The sequence below is a fragment of the Parus major genome, chromosome 3 (genome assembly GCF_001522545.3).
Source record: "Parus major isolate Abel chromosome 3, Parus_major1.1, whole genome shotgun sequence".
Taxonomy (NCBI): Eukaryota; Metazoa; Chordata; class Aves; order Passeriformes; family Paridae; genus Parus; species Parus major.
In genome coordinates this window covers 77,853,307-77,866,716 of record NC_031770.1, presented here as the reverse complement: position 1 = coordinate 77,866,716, position 13,410 = coordinate 77,853,307, and the positions used below count along the sequence as shown (strand labels likewise).

Sequence of the window (13,410 nt, the reverse complement as noted above, 5' to 3'; positions counted from 1 at the left end):
AATGTGGAGTAAAGTGACATTAATGAACAAACACAAGATCCAATGAAAGTCAGTCAGGGAGCCTTCATCAGACAATTAAAATCTCCCTCTCCTTGCTGGTGTGATGCACCACAACCTAGCCTTCAACTCTTTCTTTACAGATTCCTAAAGGATGAAATAACTGAAACTTTCACAGCCTTGTGCTCACCATCATGACCTTATGTGCCAGAGATGACCTTGATACAGCCTTCACACATGGAGAGGGGGTAAGCAATATAAGGGCAAACTTCTGCACCCTGAACCAGTGCTCTCAACAGCAACTCCCAGCTACCCAGAATGGTTCAGCGTGCCCATGTTCAAGACTATTTTAGTTTTTTTCTGAGCTAGTGGTTTCCTTTCAGAGAACTGTGGAGGTGAACTAGCTGCTTCTCACTCCGGCATCACTGGCCGGATGGGAGGACCAGGCCATAGGTTCTCACCCCAGGCACGTGGTGTGTGTGGACTTTGAGCTCCAACACCCACTCAGCCCAGTTTCAAACTCTGCTTCCTGAGAATGCTCATGTGTGCAGTCTGGACACACTGCCTTTACTCAAGGCTTTGCTCTGATAAAAACCTGTCATATGAATATGCAAGGCAGCAAGTACCAAGAGAGATTGCTGGCCAAATTCATTAAAATCTGTGAGTGACTGTGTCTGGGAACATTCTGGCAGAACTCATCCAGCTCTCCAACTCATTAATCCTTCAAGCACAGCCATTAGATGTGGTGTTAGGGAGGTACTGATGATTTGTTTTATCACTATTTAACAGTTAGATGAGCTTTGGCAATGTTACACAGATCTAAAGATTCATTGTGCAGTTTAAGGGCCACAGCTGAAGATCTTCAGCTGGAAACATGGTCTGGCTACCTCCCTGAGGCAGAGAAGACATGTAGCTTTCCCTGCTGCTAGAGATGTCCTCTTTCCTCTCCTGTGTTTCTGGAGAGGAAGGCCCTGTCCTGCACCTGCAGTTAGCTGAGAAGGTTCTGGACCAAAGCAAGCGTTATCAGGTGCATCGTCACTCTCTGAAGCACAGCTTAAATAAAGGATGAAGGAATGAAAATCCTGATCACCTGTAGTCTAGGATGGCTACTGTGGAAGGATGATAAAAGGGTTTTAATGGTGTAGACATGGTGTAGAACAGTCCTTGGAAGTCTCTGGAAGTGACTGAGCTCTGGGAAATTGATAGGCTTTGGGAACAGGAGTCACTTGCCTTTATAAGACCATTAATTGGTTTTACAGACATTTCCAGGGTGTGAGAGCTTTTTGAGTGTAAGACAGACACTTGCAGTTCACCTGCATGAAGGCCTTTTCAGCATCAGCAAGGGAGATGAGGAAGATACTTTTGATTCACATGCAAGATGAGGGAGTTTAACAAGGATCTGCAGGAGGAAGACATGCATATGTAAATAAGAGAGCAGAGGAAACAGACCTCTGGGTACTAGAGGTCTGTGAAAGTCTTGATAATTTTATCCTTACCATTTTCATAAGTAGGCAGTAGAAAGTTGCTGATGGGGTCAGCTTGGTATAACTCAATATAATTGATTCTAATGGGTTTGTTAGGTCAAAAAAGGTGATTTCCTTAAGGATTTCACCCTAAACACAACGTTTCCAAAACCCTGGATAAATGAAAAATGCATACTGAAGTGATTCCTAATACTCAGGATTTTAATGAGTCTGCTCTCTGTCATTTTTAAAAGATGATGATGAACAAGTGCTCCAATTCCCTCTACTTATTTTCCCTAGTATAGGAAAGTAATGGTACATAGCATTTTAGATATGAAGTATCAGAAGAGAAGCATATGAAGGCTAGAAGTTTCTAGAGTATGCATTTCTTCAGAATGTAGATATAAAGCCGGATGGTCTGCAAGAGGGATATCTCTGCTGACAGCTCGGGCTAGTGAAGCCCCACTTCTGGCATGCAAACCCAGTGATGTAAAGACTTTCCTTAGCCCAAAGTGCAGGACAAACAGGTGAGAGGACGCCGATCCTCTCCAGGTGCAGTGTATCAGCACTGGACTATTGCCTGTCAAGGGCTTCTGTGAGAATGAGGCATGGATAAGACCAACTTTTGCAGTTCCCTCCACCATCAATGTCCTGCTTGTAACTCTCCCAAGCCAATTTAGAGCATTTGCGTGGGTGTGGGATGCTCAAAGGGTAATCTTTCCTTTCTTTTCAGTCAGATGCTCCATGGAAGGAGGGAAAGGACAAGTGAAGAAGTCGTGTCATCCCCAGAGACCAGGGCCTCTGCCAAGGAAGAGGGATGCTGGTAGGGTTGTAGGATTAGTGGGAGTAAGGACAAGGTTTCTGTAACAACTATTATCACTTTGAAGGGAAGATGAGTTCGTGCTTCAAGGAGGAACATCTCTGATGCAAGCCCAGATAATCAGGATTATGGTCTTGAGGGGTTCTGGACCTTGTATTGCCTTGAAGATCAAAGCTGAAGGCCAGCATGGCAAGGGAAGAGCATCCTACAAGCACGAAGTGCTACCTCAGCATGACCAACCCCAGAGGTTTAATCAGTGTCACGCAGCAGTCCTCTCAAAGTATCAAGGGATTACTTTAAAAGCCATGAGGTATTTTCCAAGGAGGTTATGACATTTATTATACACTATCTCTCTGTCCATTAGGCTGATCCACAGGTGTTAAGAGAGAGAAGTGAATCTAAAAATAGTGCTTGGTTCACAGACTGCACAGAAATTCAGTCCTGCCTGTGCTCCCTTTGGAGCTAGCAGTCCTCTCCCAGTGCTCTCCCATAGTGCTCAACACCTCCCTGGAAGCAGCAGTGTTGCCCATCTCCTCAGTTTGCTTAAGGATATGAATTATGCCTCACTGCATTGTGGATGCTCTTTCACAGTAACACCCTCCAAGGTCAGAGCAGTCTTGCAGAAGTTCCCATGTGGTTTCAACCTGTCTCTGATGGCCCTCTCCATGCCTGTCCAGAAATACACAGGTGGACCACAGCCTATCCTCCCATCATCACCTCACTGCTGAGCAGTGTGTGTGTGCTTGCGGCTCTTACTGTCCCCATGGGCGGCTGACACCAGCTTTCCCACCACCCCTTTTCTTCCAGTATTCCAACATACAAAGATTGTCCCTCTAATTCTGCTCTATGAGGCAGCATGAGGAATGGTGTTGAAGGAACAAAACTCCAAGCTTTTCCTGTTACAGAAGTCCCTAGGGGAATATTCCTGTGAATCTTTCCTTCTCTGAGTATGCAAATCTATCAACATGACAGTATATACTTAGGGACACTCATTGTTTCCCGCTACAGGAAAGGAGAGAAAATGCACAGTGGGGGTGCTGAATGTGATAGAGGTGACAGCTACACTTCCCCAAACAACAGCCACTTTGCAGTAAGTCCTCTCTTGTCTTCTCACAGGCATCCCACATCCACAGCGGGAGGTGCACCAGGGGGAAGAGCCATGTGATGAAGAAGAGACATGTCTATCCAGACTGGCAAGCTGACGTTTCCAACAATGCTGCCTTGTTGGGATGTGGCAGTCTCCAACCGGGGAAATGGAGTTTAACTGTGAATAGCAATGCCACGTGCTCCCAGGGCAATTTTTCCAGGTCATTTAGTGCAAATAAGCAAAAACCCACAACAAAGTTAAAGGCAGCCCTTAGCCTAGCCACAACTATGAGGGCAGTAGGTTTAGGAATTGTTTTGCTTCCAGAGATTCTAAAGGTTTGCAGAAATTAACTGCAGTGTGTTGATATGAAGATTTATGAGAGGATCAAGGAGATATGAAAATGAAAGAGTCAACAATATCAGAGCATGACAAGAGATAGTGAAGTATTTTATTTCCATTGCTTTCAATTTTATCTCTTGTGTGTTAGCAGGAAATAATCCAAGCAGGGAGACTGCATAGCAGAGGTATGGAAAATAGATGTGATCATTTTCCATAGAAGCAATGAGCACCACTCTAGATATTTTATAACTTGCTAGTGTTTTATGTCATTTCTTCAGACATCTGCGCATTAGAGTGACTGAGAACTGCAAATGATGTATAGTTAAGATATCCCCCTATAATTAAGCTGAAATAATGCTGGATTATTCTAGCATAATTATAGGGGACTATTTTAACTATTAGCTCATTAAAAAGCTATGATGCAAATCTCATTCTGAAAGAGACGAAAAAATGAGGGTATATGAACAAAATGTCAGTGGTCCTCTGCTGAGACCAGATGGAGAGGTATAACTGTATTGCATTTATCAGTCAATATATTTAATTATAGCCAGGCTTGGATGGAGCCTACAATGGCCTTTTATTATATTTAGTGTTTGCAGATGGATGTGGTGATTCAGAAATGCTTGGGAAGGGAATGTGGTACCTATGCAAAAGGGTAGACTTTAGCTGAATTTGGTCTGGGTTTCACATGAAATCCTGCCACGTGCTCCTCTCCAGATGGGAGCTGTACTTTTTCCCACCTTGCCCTTCAGGTGTGGCACACAGGGCTCCAGAATCTCCTGTGCCAGGCTGTGTGGTGGTGTTTGAGCCCCTCAATGAGGCTGGCCCCAAGAAGCGTGCTGGGGATCGCAGCTGCCACCAGCCCCACCAGAGCACGGGGCACTCGCCAGTGTCTAATCTGCTTGGGGTCAGCACTGGTCAAGTGCTATGAAGCAGCAATGTTTGGGTAACAAAAGGGAGGCAGTCTGCTTGGCTGGTCGGGTTTCGGACAAAGGGCATCCTGGAAAGGGAGCTGCCTGCCCTCACGTGCTCTCTTCCAGGGGACAGAAAGTTATTCTCCTTTTTGTTAACTCCCTCTCTCCCCTGAAGGACCCCAAGGGGGCCAAGGTATCCTGAGCAGCTGGACAGAGGAGTTATTGCTCTGCCCCCTAGCACTTATTTGAGCCCCAGCTTGGCTGTGCTAACCAGTGAAAAGCTGTCCTGGGACAAATTCCTGATCCTGCTGCGCTTGTGAAAACAAAGGTCTCTCTTGCCTGGCCCTGCTATAGGGTGGGATACAGCTGGGGCACAGTAAAACCAAACATTGAAACTCCATGTTTTGGACTTTCTAAGACCTCCAGGATCAATGATCCTTCCAGGATCATTCTCTCTAGGGAATGGGATCTATATATGTTAGGATCAATCCCTGGCCTGTCATTGGGGTATCACTTTACAAGGGTCAGGTTTTCCATCCCAGTTCAGCCACTAATGCTGCCTTTTTTACAGTGATTTGCTTTGCAAATATGATTGGGTGTGCCTGCTCTGCCCAAAGGGGCATCTCATCTCTGGCATCTGACAGCAAGCGTCAGGGCGAAATAATAGACCAGAGGCTAAATAAGAAGAATGACTTCTTGCCCTCAAGCATTATGACAACAAATGGTGAAGAACGTGCCCTCAGGGAATAGTGAAATGAATGAGATGAATGCCTAATGTCCAATAACTACATGTCAAATCAAAGACCAGACTCTTAAAGCACGAAGTTGGCAGAGTCTGGTGAATGAAAGAAGTAGAGAGTCAGCAGGGAAATTTATTGTTGCACAGGATGGCACAGTATGTAAATCTTGCTGGAGAGCTATTTGTGCTTGTTGTTGGCTTTTGAAGACTGGGTAAAGAATGTAAGACTTCTGTTTTGTAGCAAAATAGTGAAGGGGGAAAACCAACAAAAAGTCAGGAATGGCAGTTCAGGTAAAACTGAGGTCATGCCCAAGTCCCTTTGTGGTCTAGGACTCAGCTGTATGTTGTAATTTCTTTTTTTCCCCTCAGCTTGCCCCATAGCTGGCTGCTCAGCTCATGAGCAGCAGAGCAAGGCGACATGAACAGGGAGAATCCACAAGAAGTTGGGGACATGGCACAGGCTATTTTTTGCTTGACTGAAGGACTCATGGCTAGATGTTCTGGATTTTAACCCAATAAGCTATATTTATTTATTTTAATTTGACTAAAACTAGAGAAAACTAAGAACAAGATCACAAGCCCAGGTGATTTGGCAGAAAGCATTCACGTGTGCATGTTGGGTGTGAGCAGCTGAAACATGAAGTGGCTTATGCTAAACTTGACAGTGCAGTGCTGCACCCTGAGTCTGCAGACCAGGTGGTGTGGATACCTGCACCAAGGTCTGCAAAGAGCTTCAGAGGATGTTGCTGCCCCAGCCCCCGGGAGCACGGCTCTGTGCTGCCCTGCCCTTGCCAATGGGAAGATATTCCATGGGAAAGTGGGTTTGGGGACCTGGAAGCACTGTCACTGGTGAGATCCGCACCCAACGCCTCGGGAGCCACTGGGTGGCGTATGAACGCTGGCATACATGAAGGAGCAGGATCCATGGAAAAAAATCTACCCACAAAGCAGAAATATACATCCATAATTAAGTGGGCTCTCTTTGGACCGGAGCGAGAGCAAGGGAAACCAACCTGGCCTACATTAGGAAAGTGGTTACAAATCATGCTTCCTTTAACAAATAAAAGTCCAGATGATCAAGTATCAAAAAGTAAAGTTCAGAGGCTGTGAAAGCAATCAGCTAATGAAAAATCACAGCACAGCTTTGCCTCTGCCATGCAGGGTAAGAACAGGGGACTGCAGGGGTAACAGCAATTGCAAAACCCTTCGGCAAACAGCTGCCCAAAATCATTCCCCGTGCTTAAATACCTGCTGGCAATGGGCAGTCATTTGTGCCTTGCTCAGCTGGGCACTGGTGATGCCACGGCCACAGTTATCTCAGCTGTGCAGAGCCCCCAGGTGCTGATGTGGCAGGAGCATCGTGGGTTCCCCCCATACAGCCCTGCTCAGTTTAGAGTTTTCATTTCCTATAGGAGCAGCCATTCCCAGGACACTGCCTTTGCTCACAGGGGCTGACGACAGCTGGGTCACCAGCAGTTGGCTTTGCAAGCCAGCTAAAGCCAGGAGAGTGTTTTCAGCAGGAGTCAGGAGTTAGTAGTACTTCAACCCAGCACCCTCCAGACTCCCCATGTTTTCCTCCCCCATCCGGTTTGTCCCTGCCTGATCTATAACCCTTGCTGCATTTCATGGACTCCTTTCCCTCTGTTTGTTTAATGTGATTAAGAAAATATTCATAATGTTTCTATTCCAGTTTTGCTTATTGCCTAGAATTCCTCCTGGAGAAAAGTAAGTTGTCCCAGCCTTGTGCAGCTGGACCTGTGAATATTGCAACAGAGAGATGCTAGGAGGATTTACTTGTTCCCAACAGGGTAAGGCCACAGAGTGACAGAGAACAGGAGACACTCCAAGCTGTGATGAGCATCTTGAGACACATTTTATCTGGTTTTACCAACTGTCCATACAAATGAACAAGAAGCCCTCTTTGAGGGACTTTCTCCTATAAATGCTGGGGCTGGAGCAGGAAAACAGTGGAACAGCACTAAGATAAATGATACTATTTTCAACTTATTCAGAAAAGCATTTGTTCTGAACACAACAGCATCACTATGAATTCTCTTCAGAATCTCTGAGAACTCCATATTATAGACATGAGGCACTGACATACTTTCATGCTGTTCAGGCACCACACAAGTGGCAAAAGACAGGAAAGTGCAGTTATCAGCCAGGCTGGGGTTATGTTTTCTTACCACACCTGGTGGTCTGCCTTCCCTCCTTTGTTGAGGTGGGATCATGAGGTATATCTGCTCTCAGCTGCCACTGGTTCATCACTGCAAGCCACCACCAAGTCACTGGCAGGCAGTGATTGTTTCCTGCCTGCAGATGTCACAGGGGCAAGAGGGGGACTTCGGTGTGCAGGAGGGAAGGAGAAGCGGTTAAGCAGAGCAGAATGATGATAGCCTTGAAACATACTACTGAGTCCCCTCTATCAGCTAAGTGAATAGTTTTTTACCCAGCCTGGAGAAAAGAAGGAAATTAGAGGTGAACAGTCCCCTGCAGATTGTCCATTCCCCAGTGAACCATGGCTAGGATGTCCTGCCCAGCTGTGGGAAGTTCATGTCCCAGCTCCATGACTCAGTGTCCCTCTGCGAGAGGGAGGTCATTCCCACAAGGGCTGAAGTCCTCACTGCCTGTGACTGGTTTGTGAAACATAAAAGGGAAAGTGCTCTGTGGCTTTTGTGAGTATTGAGAGAGCAGCCAGTTGGTGCTGTGGCTGTTCTTCAGTGGGATGCCTGAGAAGAGACCAGGTTAACTGGGAGCTAGCTGCCCTTACAGAGCAATTGCCTAACATGCAAGTCCTGATGGAAAAACAATGCTCCTGCTGTGAGGGGAAAATCTCTCATCCCTGGGAAAAGGGCTGGGAATATGTCCTCACTGATGTTGCCTTCCTTTAGAGGCTCCAAGGTTCTGTCTTCACTGTCCTGCAGATGGGAAGCTGAGGCAGAGAACAAAATTTCATTGATTTTCATCCATGGCAGAAGAGCTCCTTGGTGGAAAGGAGGCAGGGACCTGCATCTGAGGTTAATGCCCTCACCTATGATATGTATCGCCTCTTCACTACAGGCTCTCATGGAGACTCCTGTGGTTTTGGGGAAAATCATTTGATCTGGATCAGGCTCAGGAAGCTTCATGATGGATTTCAAGTAATAAATGGCAGCAAAATAGGAAAGGAGAAAGGAAAGCCTGGTTCCTGAGTTCCTGAGCAGAGAGACATTTGCACACATCTTTATCTGTGAAGGTTTCCTCAGTATTTATCATTGATGTAAACTCTTCTCTCTGAACCGCACCCAAAATGCCAGCTGGCTCCAGCAGACTGAGGGAGGCACACTAGTGAAGTCTAATGAAAGCCCAGGCACAAATCCCAAAACTGACACTCACCCCAGTCTCATGTAGGATTGTGAGCTGCTGTTTCCTCACAGATTAGCAGAGGGCAGTGAGATTTTGGGGTTTTTCTCCAGTGTTGGGGTATCACTGCTTAGTAAGCACTCCCTCCAATTGACTGCAGCCTGCCTGTGGTTGCAGGGTTGACCAAGCTGTATGGACCTTGAGTCAGCCAGAGAAGAAATGGTCATTACTTCTTCCTTTAGTTTTTGTTATTTATTCCTTTCAGGATAATAGAGTTCTCCCCTTCCCACTTTTGTAATTCTCACAAGATCCTGCAGTCCAGAAAACACTGTCCTTAAAGATAAAATGTGAAAATAAGCAGAAATCATTATATAAGTCAGAGAATATTGCAGTTAATCAGCAGGACTGCCTGACTGGCCTCCCTCTGCACTGCCCAAGAAAGTGCCAATAAAACTAGATGGATATGTGACTTGATACTGGTGCCTGAACACATTAGTCATTTTTAATCTTTTCATTTTGCAATAATTAAGGCATCAACTCTGCCCTTTCTGTCTGAGGGAAAGTTTATAATGCTTGGAAGCACCTGGGTATGAAAAATACTTTTATTGATGTCTTTTCAGACTGTGCTTTGACACAACGAGGGCTCCAGTGCTCCTAAGAGAATGCATTCCCACTCAGCACCAGCCCTAGGCTCCTGGCACCTCACAGCTGGGTTTATAGGGGAGCAGAGCTGGCCTGGCTATAGTGCTCACACAAAACTGGATCCTGTCTTCCTTTGCACTATGAACACATGGCCCAGCTTTTCCTGGGCATTTGAATGCCTCTTCCCTCCCATTTAGGGGGGAATGCAAGCATGCTGAATGTGGCCTGAGGATTAGATGCACTCCAAAAGTCTTAGGGACCAAGAATAGGCATAATTTCAGGTGAACTAGTGGGAAATCTGAGTGGCTTCATGTGCACCCTTGATGGCTCTGAGCTGGGCAGCATCCAAGTTTACCTCCATTTCTACACTGCTATAGAGCACCAGCCCTCCACCTCTGAAGTCTGAGATCCACAGCTCTGGGGCTGTAGAAGAAGATGACAGTGACACTGTGATTTCTATTCACATGCATCACAAAACCTGCAGCACGGCCTCCTATTTAAATAGCAAACTTTTGCCAAAACACAAATGCCTCCTACGAGACTCGGGGTGCCCCTAGCTTGCACCTAAATGACTCACAGCCACAGGCACTTGCCACCTCCCAGGAGGTGCTGAGCAGTGGGTAGCATGACACCAGGAAAACTACACTGGGGCAACAGAGGTCCATGACTGGAGGGTGTTGTAAGTGCTGTGTGCTGGAAGTGTGGTATAGCACCTGTTTCACAAGGTCTTGCTGGAATTGATGCTATTAATCCCCTGCTTCCATGGGTACTAAATGCACCCGCAGAATGAGAAAGTAGCATCTCACTGATCAAAGCCAGCTCTGTCGCTTTTGCATCCACTTTGCTATTATTCACACCTCACAGCTGGATCAGCGTGTGACACACTGCAGTCCTTCATTTTTCTTGCTCTGGATTACAAGTGTTTTTAAGGTTTACCTGCTTGGAGAAATAACACATTTTACCCAGCGATAAATCTACTTTTTATTTGTTCAGAAGGCCAGCTCGGATTACTAATTCAAAGATGATGAATGAATTAACTATTTGATGGATCAAAGTAGAACAATATATTTTGGGTGTTTGTTACACCAGGGAGGGTGCATAACAGGTTAGTCCATTGAAGATTTATTTTATTTTTACATTTCTTGATTTCAAAACAATAAAATGCTGCTCATGGGTAAACTTCCTAAACAAAGGAGACTGCCAATGGGCCTGACAACGTTTCCTTGGTAACATTTCTTAGCTTTTACCCCAGTGATTGATATCCAAGGATAGCCATTTGCTTTCTGCAGAGGAGCAGGAGAATATGGCTCGATGATTCTCTTCCTGGCTCCTGAAAGCAGAGAGAGGAGAAACAATCCACTACAGCTGATGTGGCTTTACTCATTAGTAAAAAACAAGTAAGCAAGCAAGCAAACAAACAAACAAAACCCAAATACAAAACAAAGCAAAACAATACAACAAAAATTACCTAGGAAAAAAATAGGAGACAAATTGCACTTGGAACTTGATCCAAAAATCCCACTGTACTTGACAGAAAATCTCTGTCTTGACAGGTCTTCAGACTAGATCCCTGAAGTGTGTTTAATACTCATCTTAATCTGAATACATTTCTCTGCTCTTCTCTTTGCTTTATTTGATTAAAAACCTTTCATGCAAAGTTTCCTTTTTCTGTTTGTGCTCCCAGGCCCACCATTTGTAGGGAGCCCTCAAAGCCACCTGCCTTGAGAAATGGGAAACCATGGGAGGCTGGGTCCTGTTCTGATTTTACAGTAAGATATTCCCAAATTTAAGGCAATAAAGGAAAACTGCATTTTCAAGCCCAGTCAGAGCTAGTCAAAAAGCGGGTTTAAGTGTGTGAGGGAGATGTAAAGTGTCCAAATGGTGCCACTCATGCCAAAGCCCTTTGCAGTCACAGAAGTGACAACACTCGTGCAGTGATTATGACTGCTAACAAAGGTGCCCAGCTACCAGTGGTCCACAATACTGCCAGCTTCAGTCAGTGACAACTGCACATCAAACACCACAGTGACCGTCAAATTATTGCTGAAGACACAGGAAATAGCCTTCCCTCTCCAACACACTCATGGCTCTCCACTATGGCTAGGGCTGAGCAGATGAAGAGGACTTGGGTTACTTTGCAGCTCCTCAACACAATCCAAGGATCTGGAGAGAGATCTGGGAGAGAAGTGATGCTCAGGGGCAAGGATGTTTTGGCTCCATTTGCTTCTCCTTGACCTCATTTGCTTCTCCTTGGCCAACACAGTTCCATTTCCAGGGGACTTGAGGCTGTATGGCTCTGCACTGTTTGTCATGTCCTTCCCAGGTTTCTTTTCCTTGCTAAGCATTTTCCCCCATCTTTCCCTTTTTTAGGGTTTGAAATGAAGGTAGTTGCAGCTCTGTCCCTTAAAAGAGGGGCTGCCAGCTTCAGCAGGGATATATTAGCAATATATTTCTTCCACAGGGTTATGGGAAGAAACAGGATATGGCTATCTGGACACCTCAGAAATCATTGCAGCCAGACAGATTAATGTAAGAATACATTAGGGTTTTGAATGGCTGGATATCTGAGAGGTTCATCCTTCCTTTCTTTCTTGCAATTTATCCTGTGTGCTTCTATACCCCAATTTTAGCTCACTCCAATCTTCCCCCAGCCAAATTCCCCTTCCCACTCACCCCTCCTAAACCTTTCACAATTCACACAGCCCTTCTTCATCTTTTCTTTTCCTCTGCTACAGGAGCCCTCACTCCTTTGTGGCCCTCTAAATGCCACCATCGACCATGAGGCTCTTGGTTGACAGCAGGAGGCGAGCAGAGGCTGGTGTGGCCAGCTAATGGCCTGCTCCCCCAGCCCAGACAGCAACGCTCACGGAGGATGTGGCCCCTTGCTGCTTCCACGGCTGCTGCGGCCAGAGGCGTGTGCGGCAGCTGGGAGGCTGAGGGAAAGACTGATGGACTCCTGAAGGACAAGCAGTGGGATCACAGCATGCCTCGCTTCTGTCAGGGAAGGGGCTAAATCGATGAACACACAACAAATCAATTCTGTTGGGGTTTTTTTTTGGTAATGTGATCTTTTCCATTAGGATGCTCACCAATGATCCATTAATAGCTCATTCAACTGCCAGTGCTGGGTGGTACCCAAGGCCTGAGGAAATGTAAAATTTAAAAAAAAAATATAGTAATTGATCCAGAGAATTGTATAATCATATGATACAAGTGGCAGATTTTATTTTTGTAAGCTGAGTACCTTATTTCCTGAAGCCTGAGATACATTCACACACTATGGAAGCATTATATTACTTATAAAATTATCCAGTCCTTTTTATAATCCAGCATCAGTACAGCCTGTCCCAAATAACTCTTTTTAAGATGCGCTCCACAGGCATATTATGTACCTAATTATTTCTCTTTGTTTTTCTCTACTATTTATTTCATCTGGTGTCTCCCTCTTTCCAGTGACAAATTGTCTGTACTTGGAGACATAAATAAAGCCGATTAATCCTTTAAGGACACCCTCCATGTCCCAGCTTCAGCACTCCTGTTGTTGTTTCTCTTTTCTGAACAGCATATATTTCAGTGAATGCCTTTTGAGGGCTTGGGGTACAAGACTGTGCTGTGGAGGAAGGAAGGGGCAATCTGCGGACCCCCTTTCTCCTTTGTGCAGGAGAGAGGCAGATGAATGGCTTCACACTGTAGAAGGTAAGGAATGGACAGGATAACAGGGGTTTGTACACAAATTCCCATGCCAGGGAGAGGGGCTTCCTTCTCCTCAGACAGAGGATTTTTCCTGAGATTTGGGGGAAGAATGACTTGGTGGGCTGAGCTGGGACATGCTGCTGGGCATCCAGCCTGGTGCTGCCTGCTGACATCCAGCATCCTGCCTGGCACCAGGGTGAGAAATGTCACTGGGGTGACAACACAGGAGCTTTGGGATTGTCTCCTTCCCCTATCCCTGAAGAGATCACCAAGCACAGAGGCTGGATCTCCAAAGTGGGGCTTTATGGAAATCTGGAAACTCTGAATGTAGGGAAGCCCAGGGCCCTGGGGAGGGCAAAATAAAAAGAAATTCA

At 45.8% G+C, this 13,410-nt stretch overlaps 2 long non-coding RNA genes across 4 annotated transcripts in view; one reads left to right on the top strand and one right to left on the bottom strand.

Annotated features, from left to right (window-relative positions):
* LOC109022553 overlaps positions 1-12,875 on the top strand; it is an 81,863-nt gene extending 68,988 nt beyond the window's left edge. For 2 of the 3 annotated variants that reach the window (XR_002001501.2, XR_004496471.1), the window contains 3 exons: positions 141-245; positions 2,194-2,590; positions 3,397-12,875. This is a non-coding gene — a long non-coding RNA (uncharacterized LOC109022553). The remainder of the gene's footprint in view (positions 1-140; positions 246-2,193; positions 2,591-3,396) is intronic. The other variant, XR_002001505.2, reaches the window with a different exon arrangement.
* Positions 10,454-13,410, bottom strand: part of LOC117244066 — a 38,985-nt gene continuing 36,028 nt past the window's right edge. The window contains exon 2 of the long non-coding RNA XR_004496472.1: positions 10,454-10,673. This is a non-coding gene — a long non-coding RNA (uncharacterized LOC117244066). The remainder of the gene's footprint in view (positions 10,674-13,410) is intronic.